The sequence below is a fragment of the Tamandua tetradactyla genome, chromosome 23 (genome assembly GCF_023851605.1).
Source record: "Tamandua tetradactyla isolate mTamTet1 chromosome 23, mTamTet1.pri, whole genome shotgun sequence".
Lineage (NCBI taxonomy): Eukaryota > Metazoa > Chordata > Mammalia > Pilosa > Myrmecophagidae > Tamandua > Tamandua tetradactyla.
The window spans coordinates 51,259,663-51,282,555 of record NC_135349.1 but is presented as its reverse complement, the minus strand read 5'-3'; the positions used below and the strand labels follow the sequence as shown (position 1 = coordinate 51,282,555).

The 22,893-nt window shown below is 44.0% G+C and overlaps 1 protein-coding gene across 2 annotated transcripts in view; it reads left to right on the top strand.

The window, feature by feature from the left end:
• RBFOX1 (RNA binding fox-1 homolog 1) overlaps positions 1-22,893 on the top strand; it is a 2,222,576-nt gene that overhangs the window by 603,924 nt on the left and 1,595,759 nt on the right. The gene's annotated exons all lie outside the window — the stretch shown is intronic.

The following is a 22,893-nucleotide window of genomic DNA, read 5'->3' as shown; positions in this document are numbered from 1 at the left end:
TGTGACCTCCTGTTTTTGTACAAGAACTTAGTAGGTATCTGGCAAAACATCAGCCACAACCCAGATAAAAGTATAATTATTTCCTATTTGCTTGCTGGGGTTTTCAAATCAGTGTGGTAATTTAAGCATGACTCTGGGAGGCTTACAAAAAGATGTTATGATTAGTTTTATCTCCTTTGTTAAGAAAAAATAATTACAGTGAAATAATTAGAGGTGGCAAAGTTGACACAAAAATAGGAGAGCTGGTGTGGCAATGAAGTTGAAGTTCTCAAGAGGAAAAGAAGTATAATAAAGGGTGGGTCCATGGGGAGCATGCCAGGAACTTGGCCAGTCTTGGCCTCAGAACCCAGGGAGAGAGGGGAGGCAGGGTCTGCGTCAGGTCACCAACTTCATAACAGTTAGATCACTCCCCTTGTTGACAGAAGACCCATGTTTAAGTTCAGACTCTGGCATTGTCAAGCTGTGTGACCTTAGACAAGTCTCTTGACCATTCTGAGCTACATTTAGTATCTGCTTATTGGCTTCTTTATCTTTGTTTAGAAATGACTTTCATGCTGGTAGTATGTGGACTAATAATGCTGAGCATCTTTTCAAATGCTTGTTGGGCCATTTGTATATCTTCTTTGGAGACATTTCTATTCAAGTCCTATGCCCATTTTTAAATTGGGTCCTTCATTCTTTTTGTTGTAGTTCTTATTATATTCTAGACACTAGACCCTTATCATATATATGACTTGCAAATATTTTCCTCTCCTTCTGTGAGCTGTAGATTGCAGAGTCTGGGAGTGGGAGTGAGCAGGGCATGGGGAGTGGCTGGCTGCCTAATGGGTATGTGTTCTCTGATTGGGGTGATGAAAAATTTCTAAAACTAGATAGTACTGGTGGCACAGCATTGTGAATGCACTTATTAACAATGAATTGTGTACTATAAAATGGTTCAAATGGTAATCTTTATGTATATTTTGACACAATAAAAAGGCAAAAATAAAATTAGTGAGCCTATAAAATTTAGAGGCTTAATAAATGGAAAGGCATATATAACGGGCAGGACTGCAGCATCACCCATCTTGCAACAGCCTAAGTGTTCTGGCAACTTCAACCAAAGTACCAAGACTTCTGCACCTGAGCTTTGTTAACGACCCAATAAAGGACAAATTAACATGAAGCATTGCCTTAGCATTTACCATGCTCCAGGTACCATGTTAAGTGCTGGGCATGAATTCCACTAAGTCTACAAGATAGATCAGGTGGCTCCTGTCACTCTCCCCATTCCACTCACAGGGGAACTGAGGCTCAGAGATGGTAAGTCATTGCCAGGGCTACTCAAATCACCGGTGGCAGAGCCAGGATTCAACCCCAGATCTGCTGGACTCAGAAGAAGAAGGATTAATTTGATGTTAACAAAGTCTCTTGGGGGCTGTGCTGGTTTGAGAGGATGTATGTACCCCAGAAAAGCCATGTTGTAATCTTAATCCCATTTTGTAAAGGCAGCCATTTCTTCTAATCCCTATTCAGTACTGTATGCTTGAAACTAGAATTAGGTCATCTCCCCGGAGGTGTAATTCAATCAAGAGTGTTGTTAAACTGGGTCTTGATTAGTTTGGGTGGGTCTTGATTAGTTTCCTGGAATCCTATAAAAGAGGAAACATTTCGGAGAATGTGAGAGAATCTGAGAGAGCAGAGAATGCCACAGCACCATGAAGCAGAGAGTCCACCAGCCAGCGGCCTTTGGAGATGAAGAAGGAAAATGCCTCCCGGGGAGCTTCAAGAAACAGGAAGCCAGGAGAGAAAGCTAGCAGATGACACCATGTTTGCCATGTGCCCTTCCAGCCGAGAGAGAAGTCCTAACTATGTTCGCCATGTGCCTTCTCACTTAAGAGAGAAACCCTGAACTTCATCGGCCTTCTTGAACCAAGGTATCTCTCTTTGGATGCCTTTGATTGGACATTTCTATAGACTTGTTTTAATGGGGACATTTTTCTTGGTCTTAGAACTGTAAACTTGCAACTTATTAAATTCCCCTTTTTACAAGCTGTTCTGCTTCTGCTATATTGCATTCTGGCAGCTTGCAAACTAGAACAAGGACTTTCAGACTGTAGTCGTCTCTCTTGGTATTGGTAGCCAGGAGGAAAGGAAGTCATTCCCCTAAAACAAAATCCAAGAAAAATTGGGGAAACTATTCTCATTTTGGGTCAGTGATGACTAGAAGATACCTTCCCACGGGTGGTAGTCATCTATGTCTATATGACAAATTATCCACAAACTCAGCAACTTCAAGCAACACCTATTTATCTTATAGTTTTTATTGGTCAGGAATCTAGAAGTGGCCTAGCTGGGTGCATCTAGCTCTCATGAGGTTGCAGTCAAGCTGTCAGCCAAGGCTTAACTAAAGTTGGAGAATCCACTTCCAAGTTCATTCCTGTGACTGTTGGCAGGCCTCTGATTATCTGCTGAACAGGTATAAGTGCTCACCTGTGTATCCTTGCAACATGGAAACTGGTAATCCAAGAGGGAGGAAGACTGGGAGAAAAGGAAGAAGGAAGGGAAAAGGTGAGCCAGAGGGTGTCCATGTTGGAAGCCACAGTCTTTTTTTTTGTATGCTGTGTGATGGGGGTCACATTTCATTCTTTTTCCATGTAAGTATACCCTTATTGCAGCACCAGTTGTTGAATTTTTGTGTAGTTGGTTTTTCATTTGTTTGTTTGGGAGGTGCATTGTCTGGGAATAGAACCCAGGTCTCCCACATGACAGACGAGAATTCTACCACTGAACTACCTGGAAGCCAGAGACTTTTATAACCTCATCTTGGAAGTGATATGCCATGCTTTTTGCTGTAGTTATTTCATTTGAAGTGAGTGGGTGGGTCTAATCTGCACTTGAGGGGAGGGGATTATGTAAGGGTATGACTACCAGAGGGTGGGGCCTTCTCGGAGTGTGTCTCTCACACTGCTTTTTACCGCCCACTCCCTTCTTTGTTCTAAGTGTCTAGAATAGAGATGGACCATTTCAACCCATCCTCTGATGAACCTACACATCTTAAGAGGATAGGATTGTCACCAAGTCGTCTTGGTGTCATTCCGTTTCCATCCATTTGCTTCCACATGGTTTGGATAGAGTCAAGGTGATTCATCTGGGCAAATTCTCCTTTCCGGCTTTTAAATGCTAGAGCTGGCTGACGCACTCCAGGGCCTAAGACACCACTAAATACTTGTACCTTGGCGGTGTCCATTCATCTGTTCAACAAACAGTTGAGTACCTATTTTTTCCTTAGGGGCTGGGAAGAGAGAGTGGGCAAGACAGATAAGATTCCTGCCTGCATGGAGCTCACATTCCAGTGGGGGAGACAGAGAATTAAAAAAATAATCAAATAAATAAGCCATGTGATTTTGGATTGTTATAAGAGTCATACAGGAAATATATAGCTGATTATGTCTAAACAAACTTATGGGATACGTTACTGCCAGAGACCAAAAGAAAAAAGTGAAAACATTCGGATTCATGATGACCACATTGTGAACAGTACTCCTTAAAGTTGTTCAGTGCACTACCCTGTAAACTGTGCACAGCATCCCTGGCAGGAGCTGGCTTGCATATCTCTTCAACCTTCACAAGAGCTGATAATGTCTGTTCCTGTTAGGTTCAAACATGGTATATGTAGGACTCTGCAGACTCTGTTAAGGATCTTAAGCTCTGGTCTCAGGTACATATGGAAGGTATTGGACAGCTCAAAGGAGGAGACTGTTTCTGATCATCTGTGCAGTGTATGCACTGTTGCCCACACTCAGACAATCAGGACAAATGAAGGGACCATTGTTTTCTCCATCACCAAAGCACGTCAGGCAGCTTGCTCCAGAAGGGCCCTCATCAATCTTAGTCCCTCCTCCTTTGTTGGAGGATACTCTTCTTCTTTATCTTTTTGACTTCCTGGCTCATCCTCTCTCCCTTGTTTTTTCCTTTTGTCCTTTCCTCATATCTTTACTCATAGGAATAAGCTCAGAGAAAAGCCTTAGGGGAGGGCCCTTGTTATGGATTGAACCATGTCCCTTACAAACACATGTTCAAATCCTAATCCCTGTCCTGTAGGTGTGACCTCATTTGTAAATAGGACCTTTAATGGGGCCACTGTAAATCAGGGTGGGCCTTAATCCTGTATAGCTGAAGTCCTTAGAAGCAGAGGAGATTCAGATGGTCAGGAGAAGCCAAGAAGGAGCGACATGGCCATGTGAAGATGCAGAGATGCATCTACCAGCCAAGGAACCCTAGGACTGTGGCAAGCCTGCTCCAGAACATTACAGGCTCTGAGAGGTGTTAGACTTCTAACCCCCAAACTGTGAGCCAATAAATTGCTGTTGTTTAAGCCAAGTGTGTAGCATTTGGCTTAGCATCTCTGGCAAACTAAGACAGGCCCCGACTTGACCGTTGCTTCCTTCTAAATTAAACCTTGTGCCATCAGCATTAGGTTGCCCCATCCCCCAACATTTCCTCTTCATAATTGGGAAGTGCCAAATCCCCCTCTGCATCCTGGCCTTGGAACTAAATTCTGAAGAAGCAAGAGGATGATCTCCCAGAAGGGAAAGAGAGCTCTCTCTCTCTTTTTTTCTTTCTCCTGTGCTCCACAAGTGGTCGGCAGGTGAGAAAGCTGCTAGGTCAGCACCAGCCCCTCATGCTAAGCTGCTTATCAGCACTGCCACGGCCCACCGCTTTATTAGCTTAACTTCTCAAAGGCACAACTCCAGATTGAGCTGAGAGAGTGTGGGAAATTACATCCTCTCAGTCAAGAGAGGAAAGTCTCTGGCTGGTGTAGGGAGGAACAATTAACACTCCCCAGGGTGACCTGCCTCACAGTGAAACTCAGCTGCATGTGGTAGGACAAGCAGATGGGTGTTCTCACCTGCTGTGGATGGAGGTTATGTGATTGCATCTCATGAGCCTAGGATACTTCAGGGTAGGGTGAAGGGAGTGAAATAATCAGAAAGAATCCTGAATCCTCCTTACCCTTCACCCCACTCTGCCAGCATAGTCCCACTTTAACCGACTGCTGTGGGTGGGATTGCATCCCCCCAAAAACACATGCTTAAATCTTAACCCTCATCCCATGAACATGACCTTATAAGACGAGGGAGATTTGGACACAGTGGTGGACAGTCACGAGAAGAAGGCCACGTGAAGATGGAGGCAGAGATTGGAGTGAGGCAGTGACAAGGCAAGGATTGCCAGCCAACACCAGAAGATGGAATAGGAAAGGAAGGGTTCTCCCGGGCTGGTTTCTGCAGCAGCACAGCCTGCTGACACCTGATTTAGGACTCCAGGCCTCCTGAATTGCGAGACCATAAATTTCTGTTGTTTTAAACCACGTGGTCCGTGGCATATTGTTATGGCAGCTCGAGGAAGCTAAGATGCTTGCTTTACATTTCAGGATTCCTGAGTCGGTTTTCGTTCCAATTCTTCCACGTTAAATAACTATTTACTGAGTGCCATGTGGGGTGCCAGGCTCTTTTCCAAGCCCTGGGGAAACAGACCAAGTGCCTGTCCCTTAAAGAACCCATAGTCCACGGAAGAACTAAAATGCTCTGCCATTTTAAAACATGCCCAGTGACATACAGTGATATTGACAATTGAGTAATAGATACTGTTTATTAAGTGCACTTGGAGCTCACTGCCAGACATTTTGTTATGCACTTTATGTGCATAATACATCAAATTCTCCCCACAGTCAACAGGGTCCAGGGTTTTTATAGCACATCCCTATGTTTTAAAGAAACTGAGGGTTTGAGATGTTAAATATTTTTTTCAGGATCATCTGCTGGCAAGACCTGCTACCGATCCTAGTGAGAGAGATGGGAGTCCCCAGCAGGTGCTGAGCCCACCTCTGGGAACTCTGTTCAGTGGGGGGGTGCTTTCCCTGGCAGTGCTTTTTCTGGCATTTAAGAGAAGGAAGTAAGGAACTGGGGTGGGGGCCCTGCCTCCTTTCTCCTGGGAGTGGCAGCTTGGGTTATTACAGAAGTGGCCATGTCCCTGGTCCAAGTCACCATCATCTCTCACCTGGACAGCAGACACAGCCTCCCCCTTGCTTCCCCTGCTGGTCCCTCAGATCTATTTTCTAATCTGTTCTCAAGGCAGAGCCAGAGTGACCTTTACAAATGGGAACTGGGTTGTGACAGCCCGTTGTTTAAAATTACTTTCCATTGTTCCTTGGCATGGTTTCACGATCCTACATGGTCTAGGCCCTACCCCTCCAGCCCAAGCCCCTCCAGTCTCACCTTCCCTCCCTCTCCCAGTTGCACAGACTTGCTTTCAACCCCTTACATGTGACATTCTTCCTTTTGCACAAGTCCCTTCAATAAGCAGATCCTACCACCCATCACAGTCTCCCCACCTCACAAATTCTCATCCTTGATTCTAGCTCAGGGTTTTGAGCTCAGCTTGATCATCACCTTTTAAGGAAGGCCTCCCTGACCTGGTCAAACCCCATGTCCCAAGCACTCCTGCAGTCAGCAGCAGCCCACAATTCCCTATTTATGTTGTCACAATTGCAGCTGTGCCTGTTTTCTCTAACACTGGACTGTGAACAAGTTGAGATGGGAGACCGTGCTTATTAAGTACACCATTCACCAGTTCCTGGCAAATAACAGGTGATAGTTGAAGCAGGTGCAATGAATGAATGAGCTGTATGCATTCTCCCTTCTCGATTGAGATTCATTCATTCATTCAAACAAGACTTCCTAAAGAGTTACAATGTGGACATTGTGGTTGTAGCTGAATAAGTTGCCCCCGTCCTCCAGTTCTCAAGGTGATCACCCTCAAGGGAGATGGGGTGGATGTGCAATGACAGCAATAAGCTCAATAAAAGAGGTAAAAAGCAGCACCTGGCTTTGCATGGGACATCAGGGTGGATGTTCAGGGAAGGTGTCTAGCTCAGGAGTGTTACTTCTACAGGTGCTCAAGGAGTGAGGGCTTTGCAGGTAGAGGGAAGAGTGGATGCAAAGACCTGGGTCTAGGTAGAGCTTGCGTTTGGGACAGGATGACTAACACATCCGTGAGGACGCTTTGACACTTCTCCAGCTGGAATGAATCTGCTATCAGGAAGGGGTCAGAGGTGCACCTCATTTCCCAGTGCCTAAGAGCTGAGACAGTGTCAGCCTCTCCTCTCAACTGACATCATGGAGGTATGTAGAAAATTTAGTGTAGTTTTTTTAAAAAAATTTTTTTAACTTATCTGGATGTGTAGAAATCATGTAGAATTTGCTGACACTGTGTGGAAGGTCAGGTTGACCATATATCCTTGGGATGATCCTGGTTAATGCCTATTGTCCTGGCTTTTAGATTACTAAAATTTGTGGTTGCTCTAGGGAAAACCCAAAGCAAATATTTTTGATTGTCTACCATGCTGGTCCCTGTTCAGGTCTCCTACCTCGTTGCCACAGCAGGACAGGCAGGTCTGTGCTGGACACAGGGAGGGGAGTGTCCTTTTCAAGGACAACTAAAGCCATTGTCCAAGACGGAGGCCATCTGGTTAGTGTTCAGGTTAAGTTCTTAGTCCTCAAAATGCAAGGCCTTCCCCCAGCACTTTTGTTTGTATGGGACCAGGGATGGACTGTCCTTCAGGAGGATGTTTTTGGTGCTTTCCCCTGCTAAGCATTCCAACTTTCAAAACTGATTGAGAGCACAAAAATAAGGTGCATCATGGAAATGAGCCATGAAAGAAGTAAGATTGCATGCCTGTGGGGTTGTATATTCATGTTATGGCAATATGTGAACTTGTGCAATGCAGGAGGAGTAGCCAGGGAACTTCTCCTTTTCCCTGTGTAATGTTGAGCAGAAGACCTCATGGAAGATGGGAATCATCAGTTCCAATCCACCTTCCATCCTGCTGTGTTGGGGGAATTCATTTAACTAGTCCAAAATCCTCACAATTCCATAGCTGTTGCTGAGCACCTATTTGGATAAAGGTGTCAGGCCAGGCATCCCAGAGAGTGCCAAGGGAGTAATGAGCAGTGGGCTTGGGGGGAAAGACCGGGAGTCAAAAGTCCTCGTCCAGTTCCAGATCACAATGAACTTTCCAGGTGGCTTCAGTCCAGAGATTGCATTTCTTAAACTGACTGAAAAATTCAGCATCTTATGCCCTTGGTGAGCTTGCACTTTTAGTATAAACCATCAGGTAGGACCTTTGAAAAGCTGATGCACAGTGGAGTGAGGGAGAAACATTCAGATGGAAGAGGAGTCTTATCTGACTTAGAAGGCCCAAGGAGGACATCAAGATAAAATTGATTTTGAGATGGAGCCAATCGTTAATATTGATGATACTATTAATAATAGCAACCATTTGTTGAAAGATAATGAAAGGGGAGAGAAAATGGGGAAAGGAAAGATGAAAGGGAGGAAGAAGAAAAGGGAAACAAGGAGATCACAAGTGGAAGGAGATCGGCTAAGGACAAATCTTGCTCTCTTTCTTGTACTGCTGGGACAAGGCTAAGGGTCCTAGCTCAGGTCAGAGCAGGTGCCACCCACCAGGCATGCCCAACCCTCTTTTACTGGACCCAGGACCCAGGTGAGAGATTCCCAGTGTGCAGAATCCACAGCCCACCTTCTGGCAGAAAGCTCTTGCTGGCTTAGGCTGTGTCCCCCATCCCTCCAACAGTATCCCTCCCCCGCCCCGCATAATTTATTTATCTATTCATTCTCCTTACCCAGATTTCCATAAACTCCTCCAACCCCATAGTGTATTCAGATGGAAATAAACGAGTTTAATTACTTAAAGTAAATTTGGAATTCAGTGGCAAACATGCTCCATTTTGCATGTGAGTGCAGCTACAGAAGGAAGTGTAAAATATTCAAGCCTTTGAAAGATTGCAACCACTGGGCTTGGCAGACACGGGCATTTTGCCTTCTCTCCTGGATGTGCTCCCAAGCTGAGTGGAAGAGATTTGCTCTTTATCCTTCCCCAGCTCTAGCAGGTAGTGGTGGATGGAAGACAGCCTCAGCCAGCTCTCCCTGTCCCCCTTCTCTTCCCAGAGGACTCCCTGCAAGGCTTGGGATGGTTCCACATTAACTTCTCCAGCCACTTGCTGGAGCAGCTGATAATTTCACTCTGCACCCAATGATGCATGCGAGCAATCAGGGAATCTGTAACCAGAGGGGAAAACGGCTGCTAATGGAGTGGTAATAGGGCAGTTTAGGTGAGACTTCCAGGGAAGGGGGATTTACAATTTAAATAAGAAAAATAATAAACTCTAAATTAACAAAAGGGAAGAAGAAGAATGCTATGGCTGTGGGGATTCTCATCCCTGAATCTTCTTTTCTACGAGTCTTCAAGCCCATCTGAGAGTCTCAAGGGCAGCTCTTGAGGGACTTTACAGGATCCTCAGCATGGGGCTGGAAGGAACAGAGCTATGGGCTGCTGTTGAATAGCACAGTATTCATGATTAGCCCCAGCTCAAGCAAAGGCACTGGGGCTCATGGGCTTGGTGCATCTCTCCTGGAGTCTCCCAGCCAGCAAGTGGCAGGGCTTGGATTCACACCAGGACATTCTGCCTCCAGAGCCCATTCTTAATCACCCTGCTCTCCTGCTGTTTCCCTAGGGGGTGATAGGAGGGGGTTAGAGACCTGCCCTGGCCACCCCACCATCCCAGAAACATCCCCAGCTTAGTGACCTGAGATATTGTCCTCCTTCCCCAGGATTAAAGTGATTCCATGGGTCACTGGAATTGGGGGTCAGTGTCCTCCCTAAGATTCTCAGTAAGGATGAGAGCCTAGGCAAAACGATGCAGGTGCCCTTATCGGTGCTGGGGGCCTTCTCTTTCTCCTCTCATAGTCTCGATTTCTCTGGCTAGAAATCTGGGCTCTTTCTGCCATTCTGATTCACCCCCCCACCCCCACCCCGCACCCAGCACAGACCCCCTCTGAAGCTCACCAGCCAGTGCAGTTATGCTTTCTTTCCACATCAAATCTCACCTTTCCTACCTACCACTCCATCAGACCCCTCGCCTCCACAAACTCCCATTGAGCTAAGGTTTCCCTGCAGAGTGTCTACCAGATGTCCCTCCCCTAGAACATAGGCTTTCTGAGGGCAGGGCATTTAACTGCTTTCACCAAAATGCCCCAAGAGCATAGAACAGTTCTTTGCACCTATTATTTGTTTATATTAATATTTGTTTGCTATTTTATATTAATATTTGTTGACTGGCTGCCAATTAATTCGTAATATATGTTGGGTATATTATATACTAGGCAGTGGGGCATTTTTAAACAAGCTTCAAGAGAAGAATTATTGGTTGCTTGATTGATTAATTTTGAAAGGAATGGAATCCATGCAAGGAGTGAGAGAATACAATTATAAAATTGTAAATATATCAAGGACTCAATATATAGCCGGGCATATGAGAACCAGGGGTCCAGTCTCTCTGGTCTGCTCCATCTTTCCTGAGAGGAGCCTTCTCTGCCCATCCTTCAGCTTGCTGAAGCCTCCAAAGGGCTGCCTCAGCCCCTCCAGGCTCCAGTCCCTCAGGCCTTGTCTCACTCCCACAACAGGAAATTCCCAAAAAAGGGTCTCAGTGGTGCAAGCGTCTTTCCTTAGGTCCTTCATCTATTACGGAACTGGAATGTTCTTCTTTACCTTTCCCTCCTACTGCCCTGCTCACCTTGGGGAAGAGAGCAGCATGACTGGGGGCCTTCTCCTGGAGGGTGGGATCCTAACTCAATTAGCTGGGAGCAGAAGGAACAAAGGTAAACCATTATGCAAATTCCAGGCCATTCAGAGCCTTGATTTATCTGTCCGGGTGAAAAGGGGAAGGTGAAAAGTTGAAAATGATGTGCTCCTTCCAAATCCCATGCTATTTAAAAAGTAGATCTGCATATAATTACTCATCAGCAGAGCCCGGGTCCATCTTTACTTCCACTGCCTGTCCTCCAATCCACTACAGGCTTCACGAGAAATCTCACTTCTAAAATGTTTCCAATGGTATAGTGCAGGGGTGTTGGGGATGGGACAGAGACACCTAGTGTTCTCAGCCAGGACAAGATGCCCCTCCCTCAGGTGTCTTTGGAACAGCATGCTGACTGAAGCTCTTGGCATTTAGTGTTGGGAGAAGCTAAAAGTCCTAGAAGGAGCAGGATAGAGACCCACACTGTAATTTTCCCACCCCAGAATGTCTTTAATCCATTAACAAAAGGACATTTGAATTCTAGTACATCTCTGTTTCAATGACTAGTGTATGACCTTAGAAAAAAATTACTGGAACCATTGTCTCCTTACTTTTGCAATGCCTGAATCCAAGGTTTTCAAATTGATTCCTCAGCCACATACTTGGGGGTCTGTAAAAATTTTAGTCCACACTATGAATTGATGAGAATCGTTCCCTTTAAAGGGAATCCATACATTATTCATGAGAAACATTAAGCTAAGTAGAATCTTATTTTTTAACAATAATAATAGAAAACAGTTATCTCAGAAATCCTCAGAGCAATCTTCTAACATAGATGTTTTATTAGCTCCATTTTATAGAAAAGGAGCTGAGGTTTATACAGTTTTAGTAAACTTGGTAGAGGTAAGATTTGATTCTATGCAGCCACTCTATAATCCATATTGTTAACTACCAAACAAGTGTCCCCAAATTTGTTTTCCCAAGCCCCTTTAATTATTTCATAATAGCCATGGATCAGTGTGATTTTTACTATTTTTTCATACTCCATTATTCATTTAATATTTTAAAATTCATCTAATTTAACTGAAATTTATTTAAGGAGGAAACTTTATTTAAGGACACCTTTTGCCTTAAATGGGAAATAATCATCAACACAGTGAAGCAAAATGATATTATTAAATTCTAACCAGTTTCCTAAAGTTCGCTGTGTAAGACCTATCCTGATTTTGTTCAAAAAGAAAGGAGATTGAAAGGTATTAGGGATCAAAGATATATCAGTAGCAAAGAGATATTTTGCTTGATGAAGTCCAAAATATTGAACGAATATTGAAAGTTAAGTGGATTTTATCGCCTATCTATAAAATCATTGACTGTACCACCTACCACATCCTCGGTAGGTGGGAAACACTGTAGTCTCCTATCACCCTTCACACTCATTCCAGCTCTAAGACCCCAGGCATCTAACTTTTACACCAGAACAGACATGAAACAGGGTCCTAGCTGTTCATCCTCTCCTTTTACCCAAAACACCCCTGAGCTGCCTCAGCTTTGTTTTGGGACTTGGTTGGCCCCGAGTCCCATACCATGGCCCGCCATTTTGGTTCTGTAGTTGTCTGACCAGCTTCTTCCCAACATGGCTTTGGAAGGTTAGAAATCTTTTGTTTTTCCTCCTTTTCAATTACAAAAGCCTGTTTGAACAGCCTGTGTGACAGCCCATGTTCAAACAAGCTTTTGTAATTGAAAACAGAGCTTGCAATGTGGCTGCAGGGACACTTGCCTCAAAAGGAGGGGATGCAGATCATGCTGTGAGCTGGTCCCTGAGGCCATTTTCAAAGTGTTTAAAGCTTCGTTCCAATTAAAAAAAAAAAAAAAAGGAAAGAAAGAAAGAAAATCTTGCTTCAATACACAATCCAGGCAGGCTGGCTTGGGTGATGGAAAATGGAAATTTTAACACAAGTATTGCTTTGGACCTGGGCACAGTCTTCTTGGAAATGGGCAGGGGAGGGCTAGAGCTTCCTGCTGGGCATTTTTCACCCCTCCTCCAGACACCTCTTGCCAGTATCCTAAGGTTAACTAAACAGGTCCCCCAGTGTATTCAAGCTCATGTTCAGGATCACATTCAAAGCTCAATCAATCTTTGTTTCTGTCTTTTCAAACATTGTAAATGTAGTGGTTAAGAGCAGTGGTTCTAGAATGAGAAAACTAGGATCAAATTCAGGATCCCTGTTTTCTAGCTGTGCAAACTAGGGCAATACTTTAACCTCTTTGGGACTCATCTTCCTCAACCGCAAAACAGAATCATATCACCAATTATTTTAGAAAATTGTTTTGAATATTAAAGGAGATAATCTATTTAAATTGCCTTTACCACAGTGCAAGGCAAAGGGCTTTCAATAATGTTTATTCTTACTTTTAATACTGATAACAATAATGGTGATAATATGATAATAAAGTGAAATATTTTATAGGGATTAAGAATATAGATTTTGGTGTCAAATTGGTCTGACTTCACCTTCCTGAATCTCAGTTTCTTTGACCTTAAAATGGGAATAACGATAGATTTCCTACATACACACAATACTAGGTACTTACTGTATGCCACACACTGAGATGGGATGTGAGTAGGTCTAACAGCAGGAAAAAGGAGGTAGTACTAGAAGAGAGGTGGGCACAAAGAAGGTCTTCTGAGAGTCCAGGAAAGGATGAAATTAATTATTCTTAGGGATGAGGAGAGTGGGAAGGACTTTAAAACAGTGTCACTGTGTCAGGCACAACTTGAATGGGCAGAGTGCAAAGAAGAATATTCCAGAAAATAAGAGAAAACAAAATCTCAGGGAATAGTATACATTTCAGTCTGGTTGGTGAATTGGCCAGGGTGGGATGCAATTGTGGGAGAATAGATTGGAATAATAAGGGGCTGGAGGCTGGCCTGGGGGGCATTTGTTAGTCTTCTGATTGCAAGCGATAGCAACACAGGAGGAGGGGTAGAGAGAGGGAGAAAGAGAAATAAATGAATTTGTCCAAGGATTGTCTGACTTCAGGCTCCGTAGGATCTAAAGGCTCAAATGATACCACATGGATCCCATCTCTCTGTTCTATGGTTTGCTCTTCTGGACTGGCCTCATTATTAGGCTTCACCTGGTTGTCCCTTCAACTTTAGACCTTCATTCTTATTGCTCACAGCCTCAGTGGAGAAAGGAAAAAGCCTGCTTCTGGTAGCTATGATCAGTACCTAAGGATTCACTGTCACTGGGTCTACTTGGACTATTTAACCATCCTGATACCAAGCACTGAGATCAAGGGGAAAGGGGAGCTTGAATGGACCAAATCAGTATCACTTGCTCATCCCTGGAGCTAGAGATGGGGCCCTTGTCTGACCCACAGGGGCTAAAGTGGGAGAAGAGTTTGGCCCTAAGGGAAATAGGGTACTGCTAACAGGAGAAGGGGAGTGGTTGCCCAACACCAAACCAACAGAGGAGCACCATAATCTTGTCTGCCTACCTCCATTTCGACTCCATTCATAGGCAGCTGGGGAAGGAGGGGCACATGTTAAATTATTCAGTAGTTAAGACTGAATAGAAATTTAAAACCCAAGAAGCCATTCAAAGGGTCTAAGTGAGAACACCCAGGACCAATGAGATGAGGCAGAGGTAGATCCAAGTTTCATGGGACCTGAAGCTTATGCAATTTGGGGGTCTTCTTCATGGTGTACAGAATTCTAAGATGGCCCAGATATTTCCCACCCCCTTAGTACATGCCCTGCTTAATCCTTGGGACTACAAATATAATGGATTTTACCACCATGATTAGATATTACCATGTTATATGGCACAGTTGACCTTAGAAGAGCAGAAATCCTGCTGGACTGACTTAACCCAAAAGTCTGTTAAAAGCAGAGGGTTTTTAAGGTCTAGTCAAAGAAGAGAAATTCAGGGACTCCAGGAGAAGGATTTGACGCAGCATTGCTGGCTTAAAGTTGGAGGGGACTATGACATATAAGAGATCTCTAGGATTGAGAGCCATCCCCAGTCAACAGCCAGCAAGGAAATGTGATCTCATCCTGCAACCATGAGGAACTGTGTTTTCCAATAAGAAAAATGAGCATGGAGGTAGATTTTCCCAGAGCATCCAGGAGAGAACTCAATCCGCTCAACGCCTGGATTTCAGCCTGTGATCCTTTTAGCAGAGGCCCCAGGCCCACCATGCTGCCTTCTGACCTGAAGAACCTTAAACTAATAAATGGACATTGTTTAAACCTCTAAGTTTGTTATGCAGTAGTAGAAAACTAATAAACTCTTTAAGAAAAGGATGCAAAATTATGAATACAAAATTAGGTACGGGCTCTTGGAGATGGGTCCCTGATGTTTAACCTTCAGGAGCATTATGGAAATTCTATCTGTGGGGTCATGGATTGCTTTGGACAGATCTACCTGCATTTCATTTGTTTCTCAGTTCTCCATAAAGGGAGCACAGGGAGCAATGCACGTGCACATTTCTCCCTGCAATCCTCTGAGCTCCGTTTTCCATGCTCTTTGGCCCCAATTCCCCACACCCTCCCTCCTACTCCCCACCTCCAATGCCAAACCATGTGGTCTATTTCTCTTTCTGGCACTGAAAAAAAAGTAAAGCTTTCAAAATTATTAGGTAATGATATCACTTTAAAAAGCTACACAATATTTTAACAGCATGATGCCACTTAGCTGTGGTTTAATAAAATGTAGAAAGCTCAGAGCCAGGGAAGCTGCGGCCACGTTTGGTGGGGGCAGACAAACAGCACTTGAAACTTGCATCAGGAAAATTACTTTTTCTTCAAATGGAAACTTTTCAATTGCTTTCAAATAGCTGGAGCTGATAGAAATAATTTCCTTAGCACGTTTGCATATGCTGCCTGTGTCTTCTCTGCACGGTGCCAGGAGCTTCATTAATAAAGATGGTTGTGAGGTTCTGATGTTGCCAGGCTCTTGTTATTTAGAAAAGGCACCAAACCAAGTCAAGGGGAGTCAATTGATTAGTAAATGCAATTCCTGTTAGGTGTCCCCGAGGCAAATTGAGGCCGGTGGGGGTGCATGTGAGAGTGTGTACATACACTCAAGCACTGAGCGAAGATAGCTTGGAAATTTCTCCCAGATACTCTGGCCATTTCGAAGGATCTCTTTGGGATAATAGGAACTGTCAGGGTCCAGTTTCCTCATTTTACTTATGGTCAAAACTGATGCTCAGGGAGGGAAGCGACTTAAGGACAATCACACAGAAAACCAGATATTGCCTAATGATTTAGGGATTTAAGAAGGCCAAGCTATTGTTCTGGTCTAGCAGACGTTGTTGTGTTTTTATAATAGGCATAGGGAGTTGGACTTTGATTCTTCCCCTTCTGGGCCTGCCTGCCCACGGTCCTGAAATGCCACATGCAAGGTTGAGGGAGAGGATGAACAAACTGCGTATTTTCAATAATGAGATGTGGGAGCACGGGCAGCCCACGAGGTGGTTTCACATGGACACGGCAAGAGATGAAACACTGGGGCTCTCACAGTGAGAAACAGTTCCCTTTCCATGTTTCCTTCAAGTGCTTTGATGCTCCCAGGAAGAATGGCCCAGTTTGATATGTGTGACTTGAGCATCTCTGCCAAACCCACCAGTCTCCCACTTATAGCACAGGGAGAGCATGACTCCAGCTCAGAGCCCAGGAAAGACAGCTGGACCTGGCCCACTGTATTTATTGTACTCATTGTGCTTATTTGAGGGGCTACATGTTATTGATGGTATGTTATTTATTTTGCATTTATGTCAAGCATCCTTTGTAAATTCATTTATATGGATTTTTTTAAGTCAATTTAAAGAAATTATGACAAGAATTACAGGACATCAAAGCGAGGTCAAGGGGCCCTGCCCTCGTGCCTCCTTCCCTCGGAGAACTGACACACTGGACCTGCCCTTCAACAAAACGTCATGTGAGTTTGTCCTAGCATAGATGTGTGGCAAGGAAAAGCCTCTAGAAGGAGTAGAATTTTTTTAGGAGGGGAAATATACATACACACATAGATATACATACACTCACATATACATAAACATATATACAAGTTTGTGTATATGACAAAAAATATCGATACAGTATGTATAGATATACTATGTACATATATAACTCATTGTCAGTTGACTCTATTGATTCTTATTGCTTTCAGACATACTACAAAGGAAAATAGTGTGCATAAGGGAGTTTTTATTTGAGTCTCTCAATTTGAATGACCTAGACTGATTCTTGTCCAAATTGTTGATAACTGTCTTCAATCAAGATAATTCCACATGAGTATTAACGTTTTGCTAACCTTCCTGCAAAGAGCTAAACACCTTTATCACTCTACTGTCTTCTTTCTTTTCTCTCCTCTCATCTCTCTTTCCTTCTCCTCTCAGCTCCCCTCCAACCTCTCCCTTCTTGTCTTCTCTCCTGTCTTACCTTCTTTTCCTTTGTTTGCTTCTATACTTTACCCAGAGCCGCCTGAAGCAAAGTGTCCCTTCTGGAATATTCTACTTACCTTGATGTCTTCCTGGTCAGTATTTAGCTTTGTGGCCTATAGCCCGTTTCATGGAACAGCATTTGAAATTTCTAAACCAACATACTCTAGAGCCACTTCTCCCCCAGCATTCCTTACTTACTTTTGAGGATCTGTACTGATGACATTTCAATCTTGATCCATTTCTGTCCACATTTTTGAGCTGAATATATTAGCAACTTAGAATATGAAAACTACCAGGCTTAGTGTTGTTTCTTAATAATGATTATTATTTAATGATGATCCATGGCTAACCTGTTTAAAATAAATTCAGTCTCTAGGGTAGATTGTAAAATGTCCTCCATTCCCAACTCCTTACTGTAACTACACCCTTTGTGATGTGACTCCACTAAGGAGGGGTCTACTTCTCAACCCCTTGAATTTTGACTGGCATTTCAACTTGCTTTGGCTGTTACGATGCTGCAGCATTGGGAGCATGCAGGAGTGCAGAAGTGGCTCTGAGAGGCCTGGCATGTTCTTCTTTATTCCTGGAGACCCTGCTGAGTAGCCCAGTTGCCCTCTCCTCCAGTGCCCCAGCTGACAGCTAGAACACCCTCAGAAATAGAGCCATCTGCTGTCCTGCAGCTGATTATGAAGCAGGAGGAAGCCCAGCTGACACTGCAAGAACCACTCAGCTGAGCTCATCCCAAACTGCTGCTCCATTAGTGGCCTAAGCTAAATAAATGGTTACTTTTTTAGACCACTAAATCTTGAGGTGGTTGTTATATAGGAAAATTTGGCCATTTTAGTTGTCTATAGCTGTGCAATAAATTCTCACAAATTTAGCAGCTTAAAATAGCAGATGCTTTTCATGTCACAGTCTCTGAGGGTGGGGAAGTCAGGAGCAGCTTAGCCAGGAGCTTCTGGCTGGTGAGCTCTCATGAGGCTGAGGGCATATGAAGATTTGAATGGAGCACACTAGAGGCCCCATGCTTGGCTTTTGGCAGGGGGCTTCAGTTTCTTGCCACGTGGACCTCTCCATGAGTGTCCCACATATGGCTCGAGTGTCCCACAGATGGCGGTTGGGCTCCATCAGAGCCAATGACATAAGAGGGAGAGCAGGGGGAAACCCCAGTGCCTTCTATGACCTTGTCTTGGAATCCCCCAGCATCACTTCTACCATATCCTATTTATTGGAAATGGATCACTAAGTCCAGCCCAGAATCGACGGAGGGGAATTAGGGTCTGTGTTTTGAAGGGAGGAGTGTCAAAGGATGCGTGGAGGCATTTTAAAATCACCATGATCACTGGTACAACTTCCCAGAGGATTTAATTTAGCTTATGTAGATTTCATGAACCCACAACTATACTTACCTCAAACCCATGACTTGGGGATCCTGTGTGTGCTGACAAGCAGTTCCAGGTTGGCTGTGTGGTGGGTGGAAGGAGAGTGGCCCTCAGAGCCAGACAGACTTGGGCTGGATTCCTGACTTCAGAGTCTGCTTGCTGTGTGACCATGGCGAGCTTACCTACCCTTTCTGAGCTTTGGTTTATTTATTTATAAAATGGGCCAGAGGCCATCCTCCTCCTAGGATTATTAAAAATCAAAGGGGTCAGGACATAGGAGGTGCTAGGTGAATCTGAACATCTTTGCTTGTGTCTGTCCCACCCTGTATCCCCATGGCATGTCTCATCTGACTATAGGCACCTGGGATCCTGGGGAAGAGGAGGAAGCATTATGAAGTCTTGGAATAATAAAGATGCTGGACTAACCATCAAGAGATCATCTCTAGCTGTGCAACCTTTAGCAAGCATCTTCCTTTTCTGAACCACGGCTTCCTCAGAGGCTAAATCCAGTGTTTGGCCTAGATGGTCCCTATAGCCTCGTTAACTCAATATTGAGCACCTTGATTTCTAGCCATGTCTCGGAACACATCCTCATTTAACCTTCATCACAAGTTTGAGGCAGGTAAAGAGAAACCAATGCCCAGAGAGCTAGAAGGACCTCCCAAATCACCCACCTGGGAAGCCATAGGAAAATGTCAGGCTGAGCACAGACTAGTAGGGATGTTAAGATGCTAGCAGTGAGACTGTGGAATTTTAATGACAGCTTGCTTTGGGAAATTATAATTCTTTAAAAATTCCTATCAGGGACCTAGAAGAGCACCAAAAGCTCCTTCAGGAGGCCATTAAAAGGCCTCCTCCATAGTGGGAGCACCTGTGGTAAATCAGCATATCAGCAGAGCAGTTTCTAGGTCAGGAATTAGAGGGAAAAATGAAATCATTCAAGTGGATGGAAGGAGAAATGAACTCTTTGCCAAGGCCACAGTTGGGTGGGCTGGCATGGCTGGGACTTTGGCGGGAGGCTAAGCTCTGTAACTTCTCGGTTTGGGGTCACTGTAGGAAGGCTGGGTTCCCACCCCTGCCTTGCCACGATGGTTGGCATATTGAAGGTACTTTCACTTTGGAGTCAGACTGCCTGCCTTTGACTCTGCCATTTAACAGCACAACCTTGGGCAAGTTGCATCACCCCCCACCCCCAACCTAAGTCTCTTTTCTCTTTAAAACAGGAAGAATAATATATTTCTCTGTCAATAGTTTGTTGTGCAGATTAAATAAGAGGATGCATGCAAAACCTTGAGCACACTGCCAGGCAGATAGCTAGTCCTCAAAAAACAAAACAAAACAAAAAGCTTAAATAACAAAAAACTATTTGAATAAGACTTTCCTGTGATTATGGGAAAAGCCAATACAGTACTTTCACTTAAGAAAATAAAGGGGAGTTGGGTAAATAGATTAACATTTACTGAGGGTCTTATGAAGGCAGAAGTTGTCCTTATTTTGCACAAAACTGTTTGCAGTAAAATGCCTGACACATAATATGTGCTCAATTAAAAATTGTCAAATAATAGAACAAATGGAGAACCTACTGAAACATTATATTTGGTCATTATAATTGAACAAGGCAGGAATTGTTCAACCTGCTTTTTTACAAGCAGAAAGTAAAGCCCAGAGAGACTGAAAATCCTTCCCAAGAACTTGTAGTTTCTTATCGGGTCCCATGTCTGTCTTACTCCATGCAAAGCAGGTAAGAGTTGGGACTTGAGTATGGATAATCCAAAAAATTCCCTCTCTATGCCTAGGTCTGCTCCAGAAAAGTGTAGAAACATAGCTGGTATGAATGTCCTACTCAATACTAGCGAATAAGAAACTCCATGTTCTCACATTTTCCTAAATTATATCTGACACCTTAGCTTCCTGTGTAGAGGAAAAGCAGAAATCTGTCATTGCTAGGGCTCTCTTCCCAGTCAGCCCACTGGCTTATTCAGGAATTGTAGGCCAGCTGAGGGTCCAGGACCTTCTCCTCTGTCGACTATGACTGCTGTTTTTATTATTGCTCCTTGGACTTTGCAGTATCCCTGTCCATTGTTGATCCTCCACCATATGGATCGGGGGTGACTTTGAGGGGCTTCCAAGCACCCCTGAATGGGCATGGCATGATATAAACTCAGTCATGGGATGCCTTGACTACTAATATCAGGGCCTCTGTCCCTCATCCCTTATCTGAGATTCTGCCATCCCTAGGGGAAGTGTTCCTAGGTGTCAACTCCCAGACACAAGCCTCCAGCCAACCATAAGCCAGATCAAACTCATGAGTCCAAGTCGGTGCTTCCAAGTGTGGCCTGTCGACCACCTGTATCAGCATAATGAGGAGTAATTACTTTAAAATATGGTTTCCTTAGTACCATCTCAGACTTATTAAATCCATGCTTCCGGAGATGTGGCCCAGGAATCCATAGTTTTAATGCCCTCCCCCGGTGACTCTTCTACACACTGGAGTTTGAGAATGATGGGGCCAAACCCTGAATACCAGGGCTTGGAAACTCTCTGGGCCCATGTTCCCAGAATTCAGAATGGGGTGCTCACCTAAGAGGGGAGTGGGTGAGAAACATTTCTGGGTCAAAAGAAATAAGACACATGAATTTCTCAGTTCTACCATTCTAACTGAAATTCAGGACATTTATGGCAGGAAAAGAGGAAAGAAGAGGCTAAGACAAAGAATCAAGAGGCACTGAGTCTCCTGGCTCTTGCATCACTAGCTCTCTGGATCACCTTGGCCAATGTGTTTAACTTCTCTGTATCTTGGTTTATTTACTTACGAAATACACTAATGAGGTATCCCCAGAAATCTGGGTGTTTGGGGTGGGGATTCCAAGGAACTTGATCTGGTGAGACTGAATTTGTTAGCAGCAGTGTTCCAGGAAAATTGCAAATTGTGCTTCACCAGGGTTTGAGAGATGTCAGCAGATTTCACATTTTTCCATCTATCCATGTGTGTTAGTTTGGGCTCTCTAGAGAAACAGAACCAACAGGAGATATCTTTACATGTGAGATTTATAAAGGTGTCTCATGCAACTGTAGGAATGGAAGAGTCCAAAATCCACAGGGCAGGCTGTGAAGCTGGCAGCTCCAATGAAGGGTCTTGATGAACTCCACAGGAGAGAGGCTTACTGACTGAAGAAGCAGTGAAAAATTCTTCTTCCTGAAAAGCTTTCAACTGATTGGATTCTCTCCACTGTGGAAGCCTTGCCTTATTTGATTGCAGATATAATCAGCCACAGCTGCAATCAACTGACTGATGATTTAATACACCATCCTTCTGGTTTATCAACAAGTCAGAAATATCCTTGCAGCAATTGTCAGACAAGTGCTTGTCTGAACAGACAACTGGGCATCATTACTTGGCCAAGTTAACACCAGAACCTTACCATCACAGTCCACCCCTTGTCACTTGGCAGCTATACATATCACTTTGAAAAATGCTTAATTTACAAATAGTAACAGATGTATGCTTCACTTAACAATACTTAACTGTCCGGCATACAATGCACTAAGTTTTTCCATACACAAAATAAATTCATTTCACTATAATATCACAAAAGCCTTAAATCATTTCAGTGACAATACAAATACAATAACAACTCAAAAACAGTACAAAATCCCATCAAAGTCATTTATGGGCATAGCCTGTCTAAAGCAAAATTATCCTTTGACTGTGGACCTGTGAATTAGAGCAAGTTATCTGCTTCCAATGTACAAAGAAGGAATATTCACAGGATAAACAATCTCATTGCCATAGGGAGAAATTGAAAGGAAAACAGGGGTCACTGGTTCTAAACAATTCTGAAAACCTGCAGGGCAAACCCTATTAGATTTCAAAATATGAAAGTCATTCATCCTTGGGACTTTAGAAAGTGGCAGTCCCACCCTTTTCAGGGGCTTACTCAGTGGCTCTGATGTCTGCAAACACTGTTGTGGAGTTTGTAACCTTGATGGACATTGGGGAGGCCATCTTTTTCTCAGCTCCACCCTCTCCAAGCATTGGGGCAGCACCTGAGCTCTCTGCCTTCTCCAGGGCACACACTCAACCCCCTCAGAACAGTGGGGTGGCAGTCAGAGGCTCTCCCCTGTCCCAAAGGAATATGCTCCACCCTCTCTGATGCCCGAGCAGGCACAACTCTTCCTTAACAGCAAATTGGAAGGCCTGCTCTCTGCTTTCAGGGCAACTTCAGCCTCTCCAAGTTCTTGGGTGGGTCTGCTTTCCTGACCCGAGATTTCTTGGTTTCAGACTTTATCTTCCATGGTTCTGCCTCCAAAGTTATTTTTCCTTCAATTTGTCCCTTTTCTGTCCCTTTTAGTACAAACTGGCAATGGTTCTGTTTATACAGACTCCACAACATTTTTTGGTTTCTATGCAGTATGCT